This window comes from Physeter macrocephalus, chromosome 20 (assembly GCF_002837175.3).
Source record: "Physeter macrocephalus isolate SW-GA chromosome 20, ASM283717v5, whole genome shotgun sequence".
Taxonomy (NCBI): Eukaryota; Metazoa; Chordata; class Mammalia; order Artiodactyla; family Physeteridae; genus Physeter; species Physeter macrocephalus.
In genome coordinates, this window is record NC_041233.1 from 11,358,563 (window position 1) to 11,381,317 (window position 22,755).

Here is a 22,755-nt window from a genome sequence, read left to right on the forward strand (position 1 = left end):
CCAATAAGAAGGTTGAAGTGGGAAGGAAGAGTTAGAGAGTCATCGGGCATGTTGGGCTGGTGGGAAATGGGGGTGGTCCCCATGAAAACAAGATGATCCCTTGGGAGGAGGGTCTTTCCAAGAAAATCTCTCATAAACATTGGGCATCTCTGCAAGAGGAAGACTAGTGTCTTATTACCTGGTGGCATAACTACGTAAGCAACAGTCTTGCTGATGTGCCCCGGTGTCTGTGTGAGATTTGAAAAGAGCACTGGGGAGAAATTCTCCCAAAGTTTACTGTGGGTCAAGTTGATACCACTGAAGGTAGTTGGGCTGGAGAGCTGTCTCTCTGTTCACCCACCCATGAAGCCTGATCACTAGGTGCGGAGAGCCCAGCATATAGAGACCAGTGGGTATTCTTCTGGTGTTGGTGGGTAAGGAGACATGGAGGATGTTGGTTTTCTCATGTCAAGGAAGTGTGCAGTGGACTCCTCGAAAACTCATATAGACTCCCCACAGGAGAGCCACACCTGCAGACCTTTCCTGAGAGGTTGTCAGCAGCTGGTTAGCATTAGTCAGAGAAGCACTGGAAAGCAGTGGTGAGAGGATTGCTGTTGCACCCAGGTCAGTAAGGAGGCATTTGATTTTTCTTTCATCCTTTTTTTCCCCTAAATTGCTAATCTGCACTGGCATATGCTACACACTTTCCATGTGTTATTTCATCTGATCCTCCCAACATGACCCTGATATAGGTTCTATTATTGTTCATATTTTACATACACAGGAAGCTAAGGCACAGAGAGATTTAGTATCTGGAATTTGGATCAAGGTGGTCCGGCTCCCAAGGCCATGCTATAACCACCATCTTGTCATACCATCTGAGATCCAAAGACGTGACGTTCAGTGTTTTACTGTCACCAGCAGGAAGAAATACATGTTACATCCTGACCCAGTACACACCTACATAAAAATAAATAAATGGAAAAAAGTTAATGAAATAACATTTACATGTAATACAACCTGACTTTTTTCGTTCTTTTCTGTTTTGTTAAAAAAACTGCTAGTTACCACCTACTGAGTAGATGCTCTGGAGCTTAGAAGAGGTTTGGAGGGGGGAAAGAAGAGCGCCCATTCCCTGTGTGGCTTCTTTCTGCAGCTCTCTCCTCTCCTCTCCCCTTCCCACACCACCCTGAGTTTCCTGAGCTGTAACTCTGCCTGGTCACGGATAGAGGGGTTAACAGAGTTGGTTATGAGAGTGGAGAGTTACACTGCAAGGGACTGAGTTTCTAATACTGAAAGTGACCAGAAATTGATGGATCTTACCTTCCTGGTAAGAGATGGGGAAGGGGAGTTCCAGAGAGCACAGCTGAAAGTAGTGATGTCGGGGTTCATGTTACTGCCCGCCCCCAATCCGTGATTTCTTTGTGAGCTGGTTATATCAGCCTTTGACTAAACGACAGTGTGAGGGGCTTGCAATTCAAGTAGGATGACCTTGTCCTCTGTGGGTCTTGCCTGTCATCCATGGAATATAGGCTATCTATCCTCTTCTTTTTTTTTTTTTTTTTTTTTTTTTTTGTGGTACGCGGGCTTCTCACTGTTGTGGCCTCTCCCGTTGCGGAGCACAGGCTCTGGACGTGCAGGCTCAGCGGCCATGGCTCATGGGCCCAGCCCACTCCATGGCATGTGGGATCTTCCCGGAACGGGGCACGAACCCGTGTCCCTGCATCAGCAGGCAGATTCTCAACCACTGCACCACCAAGGAAGCCCTATCCTCTTCTTATTCACTGCTAATGTGGGGCTATTGGGGTGCTAATTTCAGACCTCTATCTATTTTGTATTACTAGCCCAGAGCAGATTTTATTGAAATGACTTATTTTGCTAGTTCAGACTTATTTATGACTGCATTTATTACTTACAGCACATCATATTCATTCCTCCTTGGTTTATAATTTATTTTCAGTAAAACTCAGCCTCTTTATATCCTTTTTTTAAAAAATATATCCTTTAAATAAGCTTTTGAAGTCAACCTGGAACTCCCTTTGTTAAAAATAAGTCAAAATGAAAAAATGTCTCGGTAGGAAAAGATGAAACCAATGGCAGTTAGTCCTTGAAAAAGAAGTACAAGTGTTAATGGCAAAACTTCTGTTAGAGTTCATTGAATCATGCTTTCTAGAGACCAGAAAATTACTGGGCTCCCTCTTCACCCCACCCCCAATTTACAGATTACTTCTGGAGGCGATGAGGAATGCCTGCCTTGAACACTTTCCAGGCTAAAATGATTGTGACCAGGCTCTGAACTTTGTGACCTTAATCACCCGTTTGTCTCAGAGTTGGAGTGAAGCCAGACTCTTCTCTAAGGGAGGTTTTGGCTTTCTTCACATGTAATTCTCCACCCCAGTGAGATGGTTTGTTGGTCTCTCCTTTACTTGGCTCTAGGCCATCATCCTGTACTGAGACGATGAGCAGAAAAGAGCCACACACGCCAGTATTGTGGAGGACAGCCACTACATCACAGACTGGACTTTGGATGAGGAACTGCTGGGGAAATTGCTTACAGATCTTAATACCCGCAACCTTGGTGCTCCTGCCCTGAAAAATTGGTGTACTTTTTAAGCTTTATGGACACTGTTGAGTGGTGTACAAATGTGGTCTCTCTCTTTGCTTGAGGGAGGCAGGGATCAAATTTGCAGCCCAGGACAGTGACCATTCAAGCCCTGTGGTATGAAATTCTGTGTCCCAATCCTTCCCTTGGTTTTATTCTTCTCCCATCCTACTTTTCCTTCTGGGATTCTCTTCGATTCTTCATGGGATACTTTTATTTCATATGTGCTCTTTAAGACGCCTCCAGTTCTCATCGTGAATCACATGTATCCAGAGTGCCATTGCCGAGTACGTGTAACGTGTGTTTTGAGAACTTGAGCTTTGCTTATCTACTGCCTTAAATAATAGTTGTAGTTGAAAACAAGTTATGGCTCCAAATTTATAGTGGGAGAGCAGGACCACAGCTTTTCTGTAGACCTTGAACTCTTGTTCTAGGTTTGGCAAGGGTAGGTGTGACTAAGATAAAAGTGGATTTTTCTTGAGATAGCAGGATGAAGACGATTGAAAGGTCATCTTAATTACTCAATAGAGTTAGCTGATATGAGATTTTAAGGAACCATCCACAGGACCATTCCATATTCAGTAATGAATTGGGACAGAAAGCATATTAAAAATTCATACTTGGGAATTCCCTAGCAGTCCAGTGGTTGGTACCCTGAGCTTTCACTGCCGAGGGTGCAGGTTTTGATCCCTGGTCTGGGAACTAAGATCTCGTAAGCTGTGCAGTGCCAAAAAAAAATCATACTTAATATCTCAGAAGAAGCGGGTGGAGTGTGAGGTGTTGATCTTGAGAAGCAAGAGAACTGTCAGCCAGTGATGTTACTTTGAGAAGCCGTTTTCCCTTTTCTAAATTAGTCTTCCCCTCTATAAAATGAAGGAGCTAGACAAAACGAACATAACTCTGCCAACTCTAAAGTTCTGTGATTTTCCAAATGCAGTTAAAATAGAACCTTGAAAAGAGCGTTCACCATCACAGCGTGTGTAAGTAGAAAGTTGGGAGTCCTGAGATTTGAGGCCCTTAGTGGTGGCTGAATTAGCATTAATCCTCACACTGTCATTGCGGTCTCTTGGCAGAATGATCGGCGTTCAGACCCAGCAGACAGGTGTTTTCCTCATAATTTGGAGGAAAGCAAATGGAAGCAATTGTGTATGCACACACATGCATGCAGCTGTGATTGTAAGTTACCAAGAAGGTTACCTACTCATAGTCATATTCTTGGTGAGTTTTGATATGCCCGTTGTACCTATTTAATAAGCGTTGATTGTCCTGACTTGGAATTTTATAGTATCGTCCATTAAAAATGGTCAGTTACATAATGCCTTGCTACCTTACCTTAGAATTCATTTGAAAACATTTTATAAAGACACACCATTTTAACCTTGGAGGAGACCTTAGAGTCTACCTTGTTAAACGTTTTTGTTTTATGATTTTGGGGAGAAGGATGTTTAGTGTGGTTATTGTCTGGCAGGAGGTAGCTTGTTTTTATTTACTTATTAAAGAACTCTTAAACATATTCTATATGTTGGGTAGACGAGAACAAGCCCTTTGCCTAGCACATAGTTGGAGCTTAGTGAATGTTAAGTTTTTTTCCTCCTTTCCTCAAATGAGTGTTTGCTATTAGTGGAAGGCTTTGTAATTTGAAATCTGTACATAGGGAGGCTGAGCACAGGTTTCCTTGACAGCCTGTTACATACATTAGGACATTTGGGCCATGCCAATAAAGATTTTAACCGCTAATACAAGAGACAAACAGGAAACTAATAGACTAGTCACATAGTGCATAGTTATAGCCTTAGAGTTAATCATTGAGTACTTTTAATAAGGTTATTGAAATGTTGTATTTAAAAGGCTGGTTATTCTCTACAAGGTGGTGTATATTTAGTCAGGGTGAATGATTTTGATGATTTGTCCTGCTAATAGTAGCTGCCACATTTCATGTAAGAGATTGCGTTTTCACTGAGATGGGCAGACACAAACACTTGGCCCTGAGTTTGGCTAAGTAGCCAGAAATAGTTTGGGGATTCCTAGAGTTGTCTCAAAAATTCCAGGGGTGTTGCATCATCTTCATGGGTCTGGTTAGTTTTCAGTTCTTTATGAAACTGAGCCCCACTGGTGGGACAAATGCTCAGGGACTCATGCCCACACAAAGATGGTGCACCCCAGAGGCAGTAGCGGAAATTGAAAGCCCTTTTCGTAAGCATTGAACTACGCACTTCTCTTCTGAAGGATCGCTTTATTTCCATGAAAACGTCATTCAGCATTTCTTCAAAGTTTGAACTCAAAATAGTCCAGCATGGAAAACGCTGGAGTCCAGCCTTCATATGCCGTCTGTTCAATCCACAGGTCTGTTTGAATCAGGGTACTGTGTATCCTTAACCAAGTGTCACTGCCCCTTCTTTGTTCCAGCAAGTACATGTTTAGCCTGTATAGATTGTGACTTCAGTAAGAAAACATAGTTGTTTAAATCGTAGAAGTCCTAATTAGTTTGGTCTTTCAGAATTCTTAAAGTTCCTTGATCTGAGAATACAACTCTAGAATTCACAGCCAGCTGAACGAATTAAAGTAAATGACATCTCCACACACACTACCATGACTACTTCCAACCTTCAGTATATTGCAGACGGTTGACTGCATCTGGGTGTACAGACAATTTATAATCTTGACAATGTCTCCACGATGCCTTACCATGTTAAACATTTATCGAACATCTATTGTGAGCTAGACACTAACTTGGGCCTTGGATTTGCCTGTAATGTAAGTGCCTCTGCTTTCTGCACTAGCCTCACTTTCCAGCCTCTTCAGTTTCAGCTTTTGTATACTAATCATGTGCTGTTGCCAAATGGGCTGCTAGCTGCTCCCAAATGCAACAGTCTTGCCATTTCATCTACCTGAATGCTCTCCTTCTATTCCTCTTTTTGCCTATTGATGGATTATTCTTGCAAGGCCACCTGCCATGTTTTTTTAGTGAAATCATCCCTGATCACGGGGAGCTGGAACTGATCCTTACAAATGTGCTATATGCACCATCTATTCCTCCTTGGAGTTTTTGTTTGCATGCAACACTGCATTGCAATATGATAGACATGCTGTATCCAGATAAAGGCAGAGGTGGTTGTTTTTGCATTTTTGATATGTTTCAAAGGAACATGCACTGTGGGAATTCTTGTGTCACAGTAGGAGCTCAGTGTCATTGAATGAACATTCCTGTGATTTAAGTGGCACCCACTTAATGTCCACAGTGATTTTGGAGAAGAGTGGGTCTGGGTCCATGAAAGTTACCTTAGTGCTGGAGGATTTCTTGAAAATAAAACAGTTCTGTGTATAAGTTAATTTAAATTTTAGCTTAATTAATATGCTTACAGGATTCAGGATTCGAAACATACAAAAGTGCATATATGAAGTTAAAATATCTTCAGTCTCTTTTCCCTTCCCAGTATGTAATTAATATTTCCAGTTTTGAAACTTGCCTTTTGTCGTCATTTAACAATATATCTGGGAACTTATTACAATTGAATACATAAAGATGACCCTTGTTTTTTCTTCCTGCTGCATGTTATGTGTAATTATATGGAGGCAATGTAATTGTTCACCTGTCCCCATCTGGGGAACCTTTAAGTTGTTTACAGCTATTTATTGTAACAGAGATGAATTTTCAGGCATTTGAAAAACTAGAGGAGGAGGGAAAATAAACTAGAAGAAGTATAAGATCTTGAACAAAGAGAAGGGTATTCTTTGAACATAGAGACAATTTTAATAGCTACAGTTTGTTTTATATAAATTCTTATTTTTAGTGAACAAAATAACAAAATTTAAGTTTTACAGAGCCACATAAAAACCCATTTGGTACAAGTAGCTCTTAGTTGAATATGCTTCTTTTTGTTTCCAATTTAAGTTGATTTTTTACTTATTTCCAAGGATTCTATAGGCAAATAATGTTTGTAATAATTTATGTCCTTATCTGAGATCAAATTTAGTAATTGCTTTGGGATGTAATAAGCATTTGAGAGATTAAAGACTTGCTTTGCCATCACTACTAATATCTTTTTTTTTTTTTTTTTGCGGTACACGGGCCTCTCACTGCTGTGGCCTCTCCCGTTGCGGAGCACAGGCTCCGGACGCGCAGGCTCAGCGGCCGTGGCTCAGGGACCCAGCCGCTCCGCGGCATGTGGGATCCTCCCGGACCGGGGCGCGAACCCGTGTCCCCTGCATCGGCAGGCAGACTCCCAACCACTGCACCACCAGGGAAGCCCCTAATATCTTACTTACGGTTTTCTTAGTACTGTCTCTGCTCACAGTAGCCACCTCATCACTTGTGTTGGGACTTTGCTGCTTAAGATAGGAGGTTACAGTTATTCAGAATTGCTGTCTTAAAGAATAGTTTTCAATATATGGATTATGTTCTGCATATAGACATGTGAGTTTATGCTAAATATAATAGTTTGAGCAGCAGCATCAACCATTTGTTGAGCAATCACTGTGTATCACAGAGTGCTAAGTTGGTGGATTCTCCTAGGAGCATGAAATACTGGCCCTGGATTCTCCCCACCCAAAGATTTAGTTGGTGGAAGGGGAAGCTTGGGATATTGGGCTTTTTAACAAGCTCCCCAGGGGATTCTTTGTTAATAGAATAAGTTTTCCTTTTAAATAATGTTGGATCTCCAAAAATGTTGCCAAGAACTCTTACACTCCTGTCACCTAGGTTCCTAGTTGTTAACCTTTTACTCAATTTTCTTCTCTTTTTATTAACCTGTCTAATGTAATCTTTTTTTGAAATAATGCTACATCATCCTTAAATGCTGTGGTGTGTGCCTTCCCCAAAGAAGAGCCTTCCCCTACATACATATATATTTCTAATGACCCTGGAGTCTCCGTCCCCCTTCACCACCATGCTTCCCCTTCACTGCCCTCCCCCCTCCCTGGGCTGTTAGATTTGCACTCTATCCCCTTTCCTGCCCCACTTCCTTGCATGTCAGTGTCACCATGCTGGGAGGGTAAGACAAAGGAAAGTAAGGGAGGATGGGAAGGAATGGAAAAATTGTCTATCAGCCATCAGGAAATCAACATTTTCAAAACCACCATACAGTCCACACACCCTGTTCAAATTTCACCAAATGCCCCAGTAATGTCTATCTTTCCCTTTCTGGTCCAGGATTGTATATATGAACATAGGTTGAATTTAGTTGTCATACGCATCAGTCTTCTTCAGTATGGAACCCATTCCTACGTCTCTTCCCTGTTTCTCATGCCCTTGACAGGCCATTCATTCTATAGGGAAACCCTCAACTGGGATCACTCAGTGTTTCCCCATGACCGGACTCAGGCCATGTGTTCTTGGCAGGAATGATGCCAGGCTCTTTAAAGTGTTATCAGGTCAAGAAAAATACTGTCGGTCTGTCCCACCCCTGGTGGTGTTAACTGTGATCACCTGGTGAGGTTGGTGAATGCTGAGTCTGTCCACTGTGAAGCCACCCTTATCCCCGTTGTATTTAGTTATATTTTGTGAGGAGGTGTTCCCATATTGTGCCAATATCCTATTCTTCATCAAATCTCCGCCTGTAAGCCCTAGCATTCATTCAGGACTCCTTCCTTTTTAGACTGCCACTTGATAGCTGCTGAACGGTGATTATTTATTTTCATGATCCCATCTACATTTATTAGTTGACATTCTGTAAGAGCTTTCTTTTCTTCCTTATTTGTCAATTAATTTATCCATTTAACTTAGTATGGATTTATGAATTCTCATTTTATTCATGGGTTTTAATCTGATAATTTCATTATTTTGATACTCAGATTGTCCCAGATTTGGGATCTTTCACGTTGACCTCTGTGTTCTTTTGACAATTTCCCACCATTCCTTGAGCATTTTCCTACTTTCAGGCACAAAAAGATGTTCCAGGCTTATCTTGTACGTTCCCGACCCTGACCCCATCCCTTGTTCTTTTGAGTGGAAGATGGTAGCTAGAATCATGATCTGGGCATCAGTGGTGATGTTGTTTCCAGGCCCTCTCAGCAGGCAGAACTAGGAAATATATATGTGTCTACATTCATACACACATGTATATCTATGACTATTTCTATATTTATCTGTCTGTATAACTTTAGAAAAATGAGTTTATTCTGATAGTTCAATTTGTAATACAATTCCTTGGTATTCTTTCTAGCCTTCCCTCTTCTCCTGAAATTGAGAAAGCTGGCTTCCATTATCCGCAGTAAATTAATTTTATGCCCAATTAATTAATTAATTCTGCTTAATGTAGCCAATATTCCAGCCGCTCAGAAATCCTCTTTTCTGCCACTGTTGTGCTCCCCCATTCTCCTCTCATCCTGGCAACCAGGCACGCTGCCATCCATGTCTCTGCATGGCATTCCCTCCCCGTCATGGTCCCACTTCATCAGATTTCAATATCTTCATGCCAGGAGGGAGGAAAAGGGAATGTAAAAAGAGGACCCCCCCTGCCTGCCCCCGCCGTGATTTCATGTGCTGTCAAGGTTGAAAATCACTGTATTTAACACATTGCATACATTATGTCTGATTTAAATATTTCAAACCATATATTCTTTTCTCATGAAGTAGTTGAGGTTTGAGAGACGTATCTTTGTTATCAGCTTGTCTTTTTCTAATTTCTTCCATAAGTGGAATAGAGATAAATTCTTATTAATTGTGAGACTCTAGCAGGGTATTGAGAGCTGGATTTTATTCTGATGTTTTTAATTTCCTTTGTGGTAGTAGGATGTGGTTTCCAAAATGGCCTGATCTGGTATATTGGTAGCAACTTGGTACTGTCAATGTTTTTAAGGGGGGAGATGCTTTTCTTTTCTTTTTTAAAAAATGTTATTGGGGTATAGTTGATTTACAATGTTGTGTTAGTTTCAGGTGTACAGCAACGTGAATCTGTTATATATATACATATATCCACTCTTTTTTTTTAGATTCTATTCCCATATAGGTCATTACAGAGTATTGAGTAGACTTCCCTGTGCTGTATAGTAGGTCCTTATTAGTTATCTATTTTATATATAGTAGTGGGTTCTTTTTTTAGAAAATTTTATTATTTTTAAATTTTTAAATTATTTATTTATTTATTTTTGGCTGCGTTGGGTCTTTGTTGCTGCCTGCAAGCTTTCTCTAGTTGAGGCGAACAGGGGCTGCTCTTCGTTGTGGTGCACAGTCTTCTCATTGCGGTGGCTTCTCTTGTTGCAGAGCACAGGCTCTAGGCACATAGGCTTCAGTAGTTGTGGCACGTGGGCTCAGTAGTTGTAGCTTGCAGGCTCTAGAGTGAAGGCTCAGTAGTTGTGGCGCACGGGCTTAGTTGCTCCGCAGCGTGTGGGATCTTCCTGGACCAGGGATCAAACCCATGTCCCCTGCGTTGGTAGGCGGAGTCTTAACTGCGCCACCGGGGAAGTCCCTAGTAGTGCGTTATTTAAATGTGTGACTTTACAAGGGCTCGCATAGTGAGCTTGGATTTCTCTCTTAGTCTCTGATGTTCTCTCATGCTTCTCTCTGCTTCTGCTTTTTCACTAAATGCAGAAGCACTGATATCAAGATGGTCCCATGTCTTTTCTCCCTTCAGTTTAGAAATGGCATTTTAAAGCGGTAACCCATCTCCTAGACCAACCCCATCCCTTTTGGGAAATCTGGAGGGAGAAGTGGTTGGGAGCCAGTGGCCTAGATTATAAAAATCAAAGCCCCAAACCTGATTATAGTCAGAAGAATCCTAGGAGTGATCTAAAGCTAAGTTCCGTTGCTTTGTGATTCATGATGATCTAAGGCTTTTCATCTGTTTTTCATTTTCTGCAGATTGTTAAGTTGGTTGCTATTATCGACAGTGTTTAGGTTTAAACAATTAAAATCAAGGTATAGAGTTACCTATGTATGCTGTGTTCAGATTTTGCTCATTTGTTGGCATATATTCATTCTGCAAAAGTTATATGGCGCAAGTTTACTTCAGACGATCTCTTACATAGTGGAAAATATCTGAAGTTAGTTGGAGGGTAACAGAGTGCTTTATGTAAAATTTCACTTTTACTTAAAAACTTGGATTAAGTATTATGGAATTTATATGAATTTCAAATATGATATAATTTAGATTTTAAAATATTAGGCTTTGTAGTAACATTCATTTGACTAAAGATTAAATTCCATAGCTTGAAGATTGCATATAGTTATAAATGATGAAGAAATCAAACAAGCATAAAAATTAGAGTATAGTTTGAAGAAAAATTTGGAAACCAAGAGAACTAAGCTTTTAACTTTGAGAACTTGCATATTTTGGAATTCTAAAAAATTGTTAGGAGCAAGGGATAAAAAAAGTTTCATCCCTTATGTTCTGATTTTCTGTTCATTGTGTTTTCTCTGCGATGAGGTTCTTTGTGAGACTCCTTGTCCTACAGCTCTGTTGTCATGGTGTGTGGTCCCTCCAGGCCAAAATACTGTCCACACAGTTCATGGAAATAATCTACTAGAAGTGTATAAATGCCCTAATGGCTTGTTAAAAAAAAATATTAAGATAGTGTTAAAGCATGAACTTTGAAATTTTTTTCTAAAGTTATCTGCATGAATTATGCCACATAAAATTGCTTCTTCAACAAAGGATATTCCATTTGATTTTTCTGATTCTGGAAAGTACATTAATTTTTTTATAGGTATATTCCATTTTAAAATGCCTCAATGAAATAAAGCTTTTAAGAAGGATTGTCACATGTTTTCCACTAAGGATGAAGAAGGAGGTAAAATGTAAGGCTTTTAAGTAAAAACGGGAGTAATTTTTTTGTCCTTTAGTTCTTACATTAGAAATAGGAAACCAGAAGTCAGCTAAGTCTCCATAGCAATCATCTCTGTTTATGAGATGAATAACACATTTAAGTCTGGAGTTTGGGAAGAATTCTTGAAAAGTGAAAAAAAGCCAGCCCAAAATATCTGGTGTTTTGACTTGAAATTCAGTCATTGATTATTTTGCATTACAATGAGAAAGTGTGCCGTGACCACTGATTACTTTTACAGCTTTCCTATTTGAATTCTTGTCTGTGGAAACTTAGGAAAAGAACGATTTTGTTGATTATACTGCAGTTTCATATGGTTAACTCTAATGTATAATAAATTATGATAAAATACAGGATATTTGTAATGATCTGGTAAGAAGATGGAGAAGATATTAAGAGTTCTGACTGATAAACATTGTCAACACATATGGAAAACCTGGATCATCGGTTACTTTTCTGAAAATTCAAACATGTGCAACTAAAAGAACCTCTTTTTTGTGCAGTGTCTAGAGTACTGCCTGCCCCATTGTAGGTACTCAGTAAGTGTTTGTTGAGTAAATAAATGAAAGATATTTTTATTTGTAAGTTGGTTTTGAAAATTCAGTTTATAAGTTTTAGTTAAAAGAGCAGTTTCCTTCCCCTCAGCTTCCAGCACCTGACAACCCCTGATCTGTTTCTCTCCCTACAGTTTTGCCTTTTTCAGAATGTCATTTAATTAGAATCTTGTGGTATTTAGTCTTATGTCTTCCTTCACTTACAGTAAATCTTGTGAGATTCATCTAGGTGGTTGGGTATATCGGTAGTTTATTGTTTTTGTTCTGAGTCGATGTCTGTTGTATACTTATTTGTTGTTCATTCACCAGTCCTTAGGCATTTGAGTTGTTTACATTTGATGGCTGTTATAAATGAAGGTTCTATAAAATTCACCTACATATGTGTGGACATATGTTTTTGTTTCTCTTGGGTAAGTGCCTTGGAGTGGAATTGCTGGCTCATATGGTAAGTGTATGTTTTACTTTATCAGAAACTGCCAAATTGTGTTGTAAAGTGGCTGTACGATTTTGGCTTCCCACCAGCAATGCATGAGAGTTGCAGTTGTTCCACATCCTTGTCAGCATTTGATATTGTCCATCTTTTTAATGTTAGCCATTCTAGTGGATACCTTAGTAATTTTTCCTTGCGGATTTATTTACATTTTTCTGATCACCAGTGTTGCCGAGCAGTTTTTCATGTGCTATTGGCCATTCATGTGGCGTCAGTGTCTGTTCAACATTTTGCTAACTTATTTATTATTATTTTTTTTTGCGGTACGCGGGCCTCTCACTGTTGTGGCCTCTCCCGTTGCGGAGCACAGGCTCCAGATGCGCAGGCTTAGCAGCCATGGCTCACGGGCCCAGCTGCTCAGTGGCATGTGGGATCTTCCCGGACCGGGGCACGAACCCGTGTCCCCTGCATCGGCAGGCGGACTGTCAACCACTGCGCCACCAGGGAAGCCCTTTACCAAACTTTTAAAAAAAATTTTTTTATTGGAGTATAGTTGATTTACAATGTTGTGTTAGTTTCAGGTGTACAGCGAAGTGAATCTGTTATACATATATCCACTCTTTTTTAGATTCTTTTCCCGTATAGGCCATTACAGTGTATTGAGTAGAGTTCCCTGTGCTATACAGTAGGTCTTTATTAGTTATCTATTTTATATATAGTAGTGTGTATATCTCAATCCCAATCTCCCAGTTTATCCCTCCCCTCCATCCCCTGGTAACCGTAAGTTTATTTTCTACATCTGTAACTCTATTTCTGTTTTGTAGATAAGTTCATTTGTACCTTCTTTTAGATTCCACATACAAGTGATATCATATGATATTTGTCTTTCTCTGTCTGACTTACTTCACTCAGTATGACAATCTCTAGGTCCATCCATGTTGCTGCAGATGGCATTGTTTCGTTCTTTTTTATGGCTGAGTAATATTAACATTTCATTGTATGTATATACCACATCTTCTTTATCCATTCCTCTGTTGATGGACATTTAGGTTGCTTCCATGTCTACCAAACTTGTTACTGTGAAATCACCATAATGATTTATTTATTTTTTGTAGTGAAGATGTGAGGCACTTGAGGGAATTTTATGAAGTCAGTTCTCATTTGTTCACTGTAATCATGAAAAAAATATAGCAAAAAGTGGAAGTAGTTTTAATTTCTCAGTTCACGATGTTTTTTTCCTTTAAAAATTAGATGTGTTGTCAAGTATCAAAACTTTTAAGTACTCTTTTAGGGTAGGAGAGCTGTTCCTTTTACTGCCTTCTTGTGGAATGGGTGAAGAAGAGTGAAATGGGACCAAGGCATGGAGGACAGGGTAGAGGTGGAGGAGGGGTGGGGGGAGAAAGAAGTCTGGGCATCCATCATCAGTCCCTCAAAAACCAAATTCACCTTTTAACGTAATGGAAATGTTTAGTTGACTCTTTTTATTTTGCATATGAGAGAATAGAGTGTCAGAGAGGTGACTTATAAATATATAGGATTTATAGCTAGTTAACGGCAAAACCAGGAGCGAAGGATACTCCTGACTCAGAGCTACATGATCCAAGCAAGCTCTTTAATCTCTCTAAACTTCCTCTTCAAGTGTTAAAGGGGGTCACGCCTGCTTTATAAGGTTATATGGATGAAGTGGAGCTCGTGTGTGTGTTTATGAAGTGCTGATGTATACCAGGTGCTCCATCGATGTTTTTTTCCTTTGTCTCATCTTGACTTACTGTAAATTACTTTTTGGTGTGAACATAATAAGTAGAAAATTGGCAGTAAGCACAGAATTAAATATTTTATGGTCTTCCACTTTTTAACAAAATGCATAGGGTGCAGACTGGAAGTAAAACTTCTTTTGGAAGATTCCGTGAATCATTTTAGCTTGAGAAAATGGAGTTTTATATCATCTGTAGATGCTCTGATTTCAGTCAGTGCATAATTATTGCCTTGGGTCAGGTACACCAATTTATACAAAAAGCTGTTGTAACGACTTTTCCTTGCGTTTTCTTCTGTGAAGTCCTCTTGTTGTGGGCTTCTGATCTTCACCGAATGTCCTTATAAAAGAAAGGGAAAATATCGATAAAAGTTTCACGCTTCAGCTTTCCGCTCAGTGTTTTTCCAGATGAATTCACAGCGCTCTGAGTCTCACCTTTAGGTCTGACCCTCGTCGCAAACAATCTTGACATTTTCCTTTAGCACAGCCGCCTGTACCCCAGTAGCCACATTTGAGCTTTACATGACTTCATTTGCCCTTTTAATGAACACACATTCCAAGCATTGCATCAGTTTAAATGGCTGGCGTGTGTAACTCGACATTCTCTTGTTTGGGAAAACTCAGTTTTATTGATGGCATTGAGTCCTGGTGTTTGTTTACCACATTTATTGAAAGCACTTTGCTTTGGGCCAGTTTCAGTATGCAAACCAGGACCCATCAACTTGTAAAATAAGATTTCTCTTCCCTCTCTAAAACTGGGGGGTGTAACTAGTTCAGTATTTTTCCTGATCAGACCAGAGAAGAATTTACAAACTGAGGGCTTGGGACCAGCGTTGTGCTCACTTAGCTGTTTCTTTTTCCTTTTCTTTAACAATGGGGCTCTAAGAAGAGATAGTGGCTAGATGTTTACTTGAGGGATTAATAAACCTTTCTTTTGGAGTTTAAAAGGATTATCAAAAGTTTTATACAGGAAAGATCCAAGCTGATAGCATGTACAGTAAGAAAAGCTACTTGTCTTATAATATTCCCCAGACTATATGTTAAAAACTTCACTGCTGAAAATGAGCAATAAATTATAGTTTCCCAAGCAGTGAGTATGTAATTAAAATACTTATGCTACTGAATGAAAACTCTTTTCATATATAGTATTGACAGTAGTGCTTGCCACATAAGAAACTTTCTGTAAGGATTGGTTGAATAAACGAATGAGAGTTGATATTGAGTGTTTTAATTTGTTGTTGGTTTTGAAAATACAGTTTAATTAAAAGTTTTAATTAAAAGGATAAGTTGAGCTAGGGCTCAAGGTGTGGCCTGTGGTCTGCTAAAGTCAACGTCATCACTAAGTCTCCAGAGAAGAGCCTAGGAGAGGAAGCTGGAAAGAGGTTGGCTCCATAGGAGGGATTTTTCCTCTGCCTCCTTCTCTACCTGCTGCTTCAAGAAAAAGGAAACACTTTGACTGTCAGTCTCTCAGGCTCTGACCAGCATGGTGTAGATCCTGTTGTTTGACAGAAAGGCTTCCATCCGGTCATCAGCTGCAGCGTCCCACTCATGTCAACATCTCCTTCACCCTGTCCACCATCCTGGAAGTGGATGCACAGCTTCAACTGATGACGTCGTTCCTGTGACTAAATATGATCTCATACAATCCATTCGTCAGGTAGAACCCAGAGGAATAGGAGGGCATCAGGAAGCTCAGCATGGCAACTGAGAGCCTGTGGCTTCTAGATACCTTTGTTGAAGAGTTCATGGATGTGGATCAGGCACCTACAGGTCTCATGGTTTATGTCAACAGTGAAGGTCCATCAGATACGAGAAGCCACTGTGAGAGGTCCCCATCTGTAACCTGGACTGCTTCTGTTTCCCCTTTGATGAACAGAACTTCACACTCGTCTTCAGCCCTTTCATCTAAACAGGTGGCCATCAGGCACAGGTCCAGCCTCTGCATGATGAACCTTCTGGTGCCTGGTGGTTTTCTGTTTGTCATCGGTACCTTCAGCTTCTTCCTGTTGGTAGAAAGATGATGACACTTCTCCTGGGCTACACCACCTTTCTGCTCATGATGTATGTCTTATTCCTGGCCACTGGCACCCGCTCATCAATGTCTGATTTGTCCTGTCTATCTCAGCCTGCCGGAGACCATGTTCATCACCTACTTGCTGTACCTGGCCCCCACCCATGCCTCGGTAGCTCTATTTTCTGCTTCTGCACTGCACCAGCCCAAGAAAATGCTGCCCTATTGCACCCCAGAAAGGCAATAAGGGTCTGGGTCTCAGCCCCGCTCGCCTGCCTGGCCTGAAGGAGCCAGTGGAGTTGGTAGGGAAGGTGCCAGGTACCGGAGAGGCAGAGTTAAATGGATGCCCTGCATCAACAAGGGCCAGTAGAAATGTGAGACTCAGAAGCAGCGCTTGGTGGGCTTGTGGGTGCTGTTGAGCCGCATGATGGGTACCCTTCTCTTTCACCTCTCCCCGCTCTTCTCGGCCTCTTCCATCATCGTGGTCTTTGTCTTCTGGAACACCTCAGCAGGTGTCCACGTGCCAACCCTAGTCTGGAGCTTCTCTTGCCTCTGGAAACTCATCCGGCACTCATGCCTGTCCAGATCCCAGCCCTCAGCCCTGGCAGCCACCTTGTTTTTAACCCAGTCCTTCTATGCAGTTTCAGACCAGGCCTGGATCGTCCTCTGCGCTCTCCACGTCTTTGCCCCTGCATGCCATCGGCTCCCCTCAGCCAGCCCTGGAGCTCTATCTGGCTCCTCAGGAATCAAGTTCCTGGACTTCTTTTGTTGAATCATCTCCCGTCAACCCTTTTGCAGGGGGGGGAAAAAAGGGGACAATTCGACTTTTTTTTTTTGAAGGTATATTTTTAGTAAAATTTAACTAAGCCTTTAATGATTTTATAGTTCCTAATTTTTGCAAAGAATGACCTAGGAATTTTCCTTAAGTAAAACACTTGTGTTTGGTAGTGGAAATTAAGGATATAAGCAGTATTCCTAGGGAAACATTAAAAAAAAAACATTAATGAGTAACATAGTGTGACATTTGGTATGCCAGTGTTAGTTACCTACTTCTTAAATAGGTCCTAAAGACCTGCCAGTGTATGAAAATAAGAAAACAGTATCCAGGAACTTCCTTGGTGGCACAGTGGTTGGGAATCCGCCTGCCAGTGCAGGGGACACGGGAACGAGCCCTGGTCCGGGAAGATCCCACATGCCGCAGAGCAACTAAGCCCCTGTGCCACAGCTATTGAGCCTGCGCTCCAGAGCCCACAAGCCACAACTACTGAGCCCGCGTGCCACAACTGCTGAAGACCGTGCGCCTAGAGCCTGTGCTCCGCAACAGAAGCCACTGCATTGAGAAGCCCACGCACTGCAACGAAGAGTAGCCCCCGCTCGCCGCAACTAGAGAAAGCCTGCGCGGCAACAAAGACCCAGGACAGCCAAAAATTAAAAAAAAAAAAAAAAAAAAAGGAAAAAAACAGTATCCATTAAAATGTTACATAATTCAGAATGACCATTATTTTCCCTGTATTAGCTGGAACTTTCCCTGTTTTTTTCTTGAATTATCATGGTTTCATTGCTTAAAATGCATTACAGTAGTTCTGCTTAACCCTTTTTCTGCGAAGTCCATATTTTGGGCCCTTGATAATGATTTCATATGGCATAAAATACTAATTTTCTTGGCGATTGAATTGGTTACAAATTCCTTAGTAGTCAACATTCATGGATTCACAATAAACGTGAAGATGTGAAGGAAAGTAAGGAAGAGGACATTTGTCTATATTATTGTAAAATTTTAGTTAATGCTTTTATAGAAATGCATTGTTTGGTTACTTAAGGCTCTTCTACCATTTTATTATAAAAATACAAAAATGTTGAAAGGATTATGCAGGGAATACCATATACCCACTACTTACATTCTGCAGTTTTTAAATATTTGCTTCATCACACATGGATCATCTATCCAGCCTTCTATTTATTCATGAATCCATCTTTTTGCTGCATTTCAGACTGATGTACAGACAGCACATGCATACCAATAACTGGCATTCAGTATTTGTTCATGGTGTTTTGTTGCCTTTAAATTTAAAATAAATGTAGCATTCACTGTGTTTTGACGGTTGTATAATATAAATCCATGTAACGCAAACTCTTATGAAGATATAAACCGTGACTTGAAAGAGTTTCCTCCTACCCCTTCCCCTCAGCCCACTTGAATATCACACCCCAACCGTTCTGGAAACCACTCTTCTGAGTTTTTTTTTTAAATCAAAGATTAGTATTTTTTGTTCTAGAACATATCTTGAAACATACAGTATGTACTCTGTGGTGTAAGACTTCTTTCACTTAGCATAATGTTTTGGAGTTTCATCTGTATTGTTATGTATATCAGTAATTCATTCCTTTTTATTAATAAGTTGTATTACATCATATGGAACTCACCAAGGTTTATCTACTTCCTGACTGTTTCCCATTTTTGGCTATTATGAGTAAAGCCGCTGAGAACAAGCCATTTACTTGCTGGGTATTTGCATCTGATTAACTCAGGAGCTTAAAAGTTAGTATATTCAAAATTGAGGTTACCCAACTGTGTTTTCTCCCCAGGTCCCTGTGTCAGTGAATGGCACCACCCTTCAAAGTGCTGTCCAAGTCATAACCTTGACTGCTTCGTGTCCCTGAGCTCTCACATGTCATCATATACAAAGTCCTGCCAGCACTGTCTTCATCACATTTACTCCCTTTGCCATAGTGCAGAATCACGATCCTGTTTGAAGCCATCACCATTTTCATCTGGATTGCCAGAGAAACCTCCTAACTCGTTTTCTTGCCACCTCTCTTGGCTCTCCCTCTATTACTTTCTCCAAAGTACTGTCAGGGATCTTTGAAAAAGCACACATTAGATCATGTTACTTACCTATTGAAAAATGTCTGGTTGTTTCCCATTGCTCTTAGGATAAAAGAAGTAAAATCCTTACCTTAGTTTGCAAGGCTCTGAATGATTTGACTCTTGTCTCTTCCCTGGTTCTCACCTTTCTAACCACACTGGGTTTGCACGTCGCACATGCTTCGCGCCTTAGGCTTTATCCTCCTGTGTCTTGGCTCAGTCTCTCTAATCGGATCATTCCCGTCGACCCACAGTTCTGTCCTGGTACCTTCCATTTTAAAGACAGACAAAAACTGCCTGTGTTAGTTGGGATTAGAATTGTCTGTGGCAGCAGAAAATCAAATCCGAGCAAAATGATTGTTTTTAAAATAAGTTGGAAGATTATTTCTCCTGGAAGAATTGCGTAGCAGGACAGTGCAGGTCTGGGGTGGCGTCAGTGCTCCCCCAAGACCTCAGTACACCAAATCGATTCTCCCTGTACAGTTTCCCACTCCTAGGTTATGGCCTTTTAATCTTCATAATCGAAGTTGGAACTTCAGAAATCACAGTCCAATGAGCAGAATGGAAGAAAGGACAAAAGACATCCACTCATTGGATGATGAGATTTCTCAGAATCTGCTAACATTTCCCTGGGCAGAACTGAGTTACCTGGCCACACCTATTTTTCAAGGAAGGCAGCTAAAAATCCGAGGTTCTAATTTGGGGAAAGTGGATAACTGGGGTAGGTATTTGCCATTGCCATACCTCCCCTAGACTCCCGCATTCCTCTCCAGCCACTGTTGTGTTTTTCTGCTTCTTTTTAGAATCAAAACTTGAAAGAGTTGTCTATTAATGATATTCTGCTTCTTCAAAGCCCCTTCTCTTCTCAACTCACCTCAACTCCTGTGCTCACCCTAGTTGGTTGTGTCAAGGTTACCTGTGATCTCTGTGTTTCAAGAATATAAGGAATATGTACAAGTCTTATCTGATGTCATTTCTCAGTAGCTTTCAGTTCTTTTTCCCTTGAAGGACTTTCCCTGTATGTGGATCAGTCTTGAGCTTTTCATTCATCTTCTGTGACTTCATCGTCTACCATCCTTCTGGAAACTCATTATCCTCTTATTTTTTCAGCATCTCCTATTCTACCCAATGCGTGAATGCTGGAATTTCTCAAGATTTAGTTTTTCTGTTTTTTTGTTTTTTAATTGTAGTAATAGATACAAAGCATAAAATTTACCATAAAAATTTCACCATTTTTAAGTGGCATTAAGTGTAGTCACATTGTTGTGCAACCATGGGCACCATCCACATGTAGTACTTTTTCAGCTTCCCAAAGTGAAACTCTGTAACCATTAATAACTAGCCATTTTCCCCACCCCCAGTTCCTTACAACTACCTTTCTACTTTGTCCCTTTGAATTCTCAAGGCTGGTTTTGCATCTAAATTGGGAGCACCTTGGGAATTCCCCGGCAGTCCAGTGGTTAGGGCGCCACGCTCTCACTGCTGAGGGCCTAGGTTCAGTCCCTCGTTGGGGAACTAAGATCCCATCCCACAAGCCGAGTGGCATGGCCAAAAAAAGAAAAATTGGGAGCACCTTTATCTCTTCTTTGTGTCCTTCCTGTGCAAGACCCTCAGTTTCCATGACCTTAAATATCATCTGTAGAATTCCAAATTTATATTTTTGATCAGATTTTTTCCCTTCAATCACTAGATTCTTAAAACTTTAGCTTGATATTTCCACTTGGATGGAAATCCACTTCAACAGCTCATAGACTTAAAAAAAATATATAACTTATCTAAAACTTTTATTAGTCTCATTTGTTCTTCTCCTTTCTTCCAAGCTCAGCCATCCAGTTATATAAACCAGAGACATGCCTGATAACTTAATAACTTCCTTCCCCCCCGCAATCAAATCAGTCAGTAGGCTTCTGAGTTCTACCCTCAGTACATGTTGATTTGAATCACTTTTTTTCATTTTACCTTCCTAACCTTCACCATGCTCCCATCATCTCTTGCCTGACAATTGCAGTGTCCTCCGAACTCATCTCTCTCCTCCCAGTCCTGATCCTGTCAATGTGTTCTTTTAAACACAGATAGAGCCATGTTACTCCAAGTCTTAAAACCCTTCATTGCCTTCCTAGTACTCTTAGAATAAGATCTAAACTCCTTACCATGGTTTTCCAGTCTCTGATGAGTTGGCCCTTACTGTCCTCTCCACCTCACGTGTTGCCACTTTCTCCTTCCAGTCTGGTCTTCTTTCAGTTCCTTTAACACCGAGTTCCCTCCTGCTTCAGGGCTTTTGGGCTGTATGGTACTCCCCTCCTGCAATGTTCTGTATGTATTTTTGACATCCTTCAGGACTTGGCTTAAATGACCCTTTAGGGACCCGGAGAGATTGCCCCAGCCAATATTAAGTAGAAACCCTCTTATTGTTCTGATTCAGAGCATCCTGTTCTTTTTTAACCCCTCCGCCATGTTAAACAATGATTTCTTCCCCTTCTTTCTTCATTTCCCTCAGTAGGTTTATTATTATTTTAAAAAATCTGTTCCTTTTCCCCAGTAGATTGTAAGTGTTATCAGGGACTGTTTAAATTCTATTCCCTATGACATACCTAATGTTTAATGCAATGACTGACACATATTTGGCAGGCAGTACATATTTGTAAATGAATGAAAGCCAATCCCTCTCCTTGGCATGGTTTGCGTTACCCCCTTGTGTTACCTCCATGGTTTGTGTTACCCTGCTTCATGTTGTGGCTCACTTTTTTGAAGGCTGCCTTCCCTGATTAATAGACTACACGGCATCTCTGTATCAGATGGTATCATTGCAACTTTTAACTTTCTTTCTTGGAAATTCTTACGCTTTCTAATTATACATTGGGCAGGGTTGTTTGGTTGTTTGTTTCCCTGACTGTACTGTCAGCGTCCTGAGAGCAGTGGCCGTGGCTGTTTTCGTCAATCATTGTTTCCCATCAGATGAGCATCTTGCTCCACACTCATCTTGTTTCGTAAATGAGCTCATAGTGGTGAAAATATACCTCACCAACTGGTTGACATTTCATACTATGATAGTTATATACCAACTGGTTGACATTTCATACTATGATAGTTATATACCATTTTATCAGATGTGACTAGGTGCTGGAGATTGAGGATGTATGGAGAGAATCTTAATTTCTTGAAACCAGGATTTGGAGAGTTGAGTGATTTTTAATTGGATTCTCCTTAGATGTTAAGAACCTAAAAATTTGCAAGAGAAAAACTGTTTTGAAACTTTCATCCTGAGCATCACATGAAGACATCTGAAATATTGCCAAGTGCAGTTCTGCACTGTTGAGGATTAATGAATTCCTGGTCCATCTGCATGTTTGTCTTTCCAAGTCTCCCTTGTGACATCATTAGTGAGCTTCAGCCTCCAGAGAAGCTTCTTTGGAAATATTCATAATCAATTCAAATCATTTTTGAAATGTGTCAATTCTTTGAATGTTACTCATAACTTTTTATGGGCACCACACATTTTCCTATATCAGAAAGATTTAAAATTACTTTTGCAGAAAAATACATTTGGAGTACAGTAGATATTTTCTAGCATGCCGTATAAATTCAGTGGGGTAACACTTTATTTTTCTGGCATGTTCTTGGAAGGAATGATTTCCAACGTTAATTCAGGAAAGTCTGGTGGTTTTAAAAATCCTACCATGTGCAAGGGGTTTTGCCTATCACCTTGTGTTAATTGGCCTCAGTTTCCCAACAGCTTTTAGCCCTAGGCCTCTCCACCATATACCCTCAACCAAAAGTCAGGTGCTGGGCTATAAAGCTGT

At 40.6% G+C, this 22,755-nt stretch overlaps 1 protein-coding gene and 1 pseudogene across 6 annotated transcripts in view; both read left to right on the plus strand.

Annotated features, from left to right (window-relative positions):
- Positions 1-22,755, plus strand: part of BICC1 (BicC family RNA binding protein 1) — a 318,064-nt gene that overhangs the window by 130,477 nt on the left and 164,832 nt on the right. The window lies entirely within an intron of this gene.
- Positions 11,297-16,861, plus strand: LOC112062131 (5-hydroxytryptamine receptor 3C-like; annotated as a pseudogene).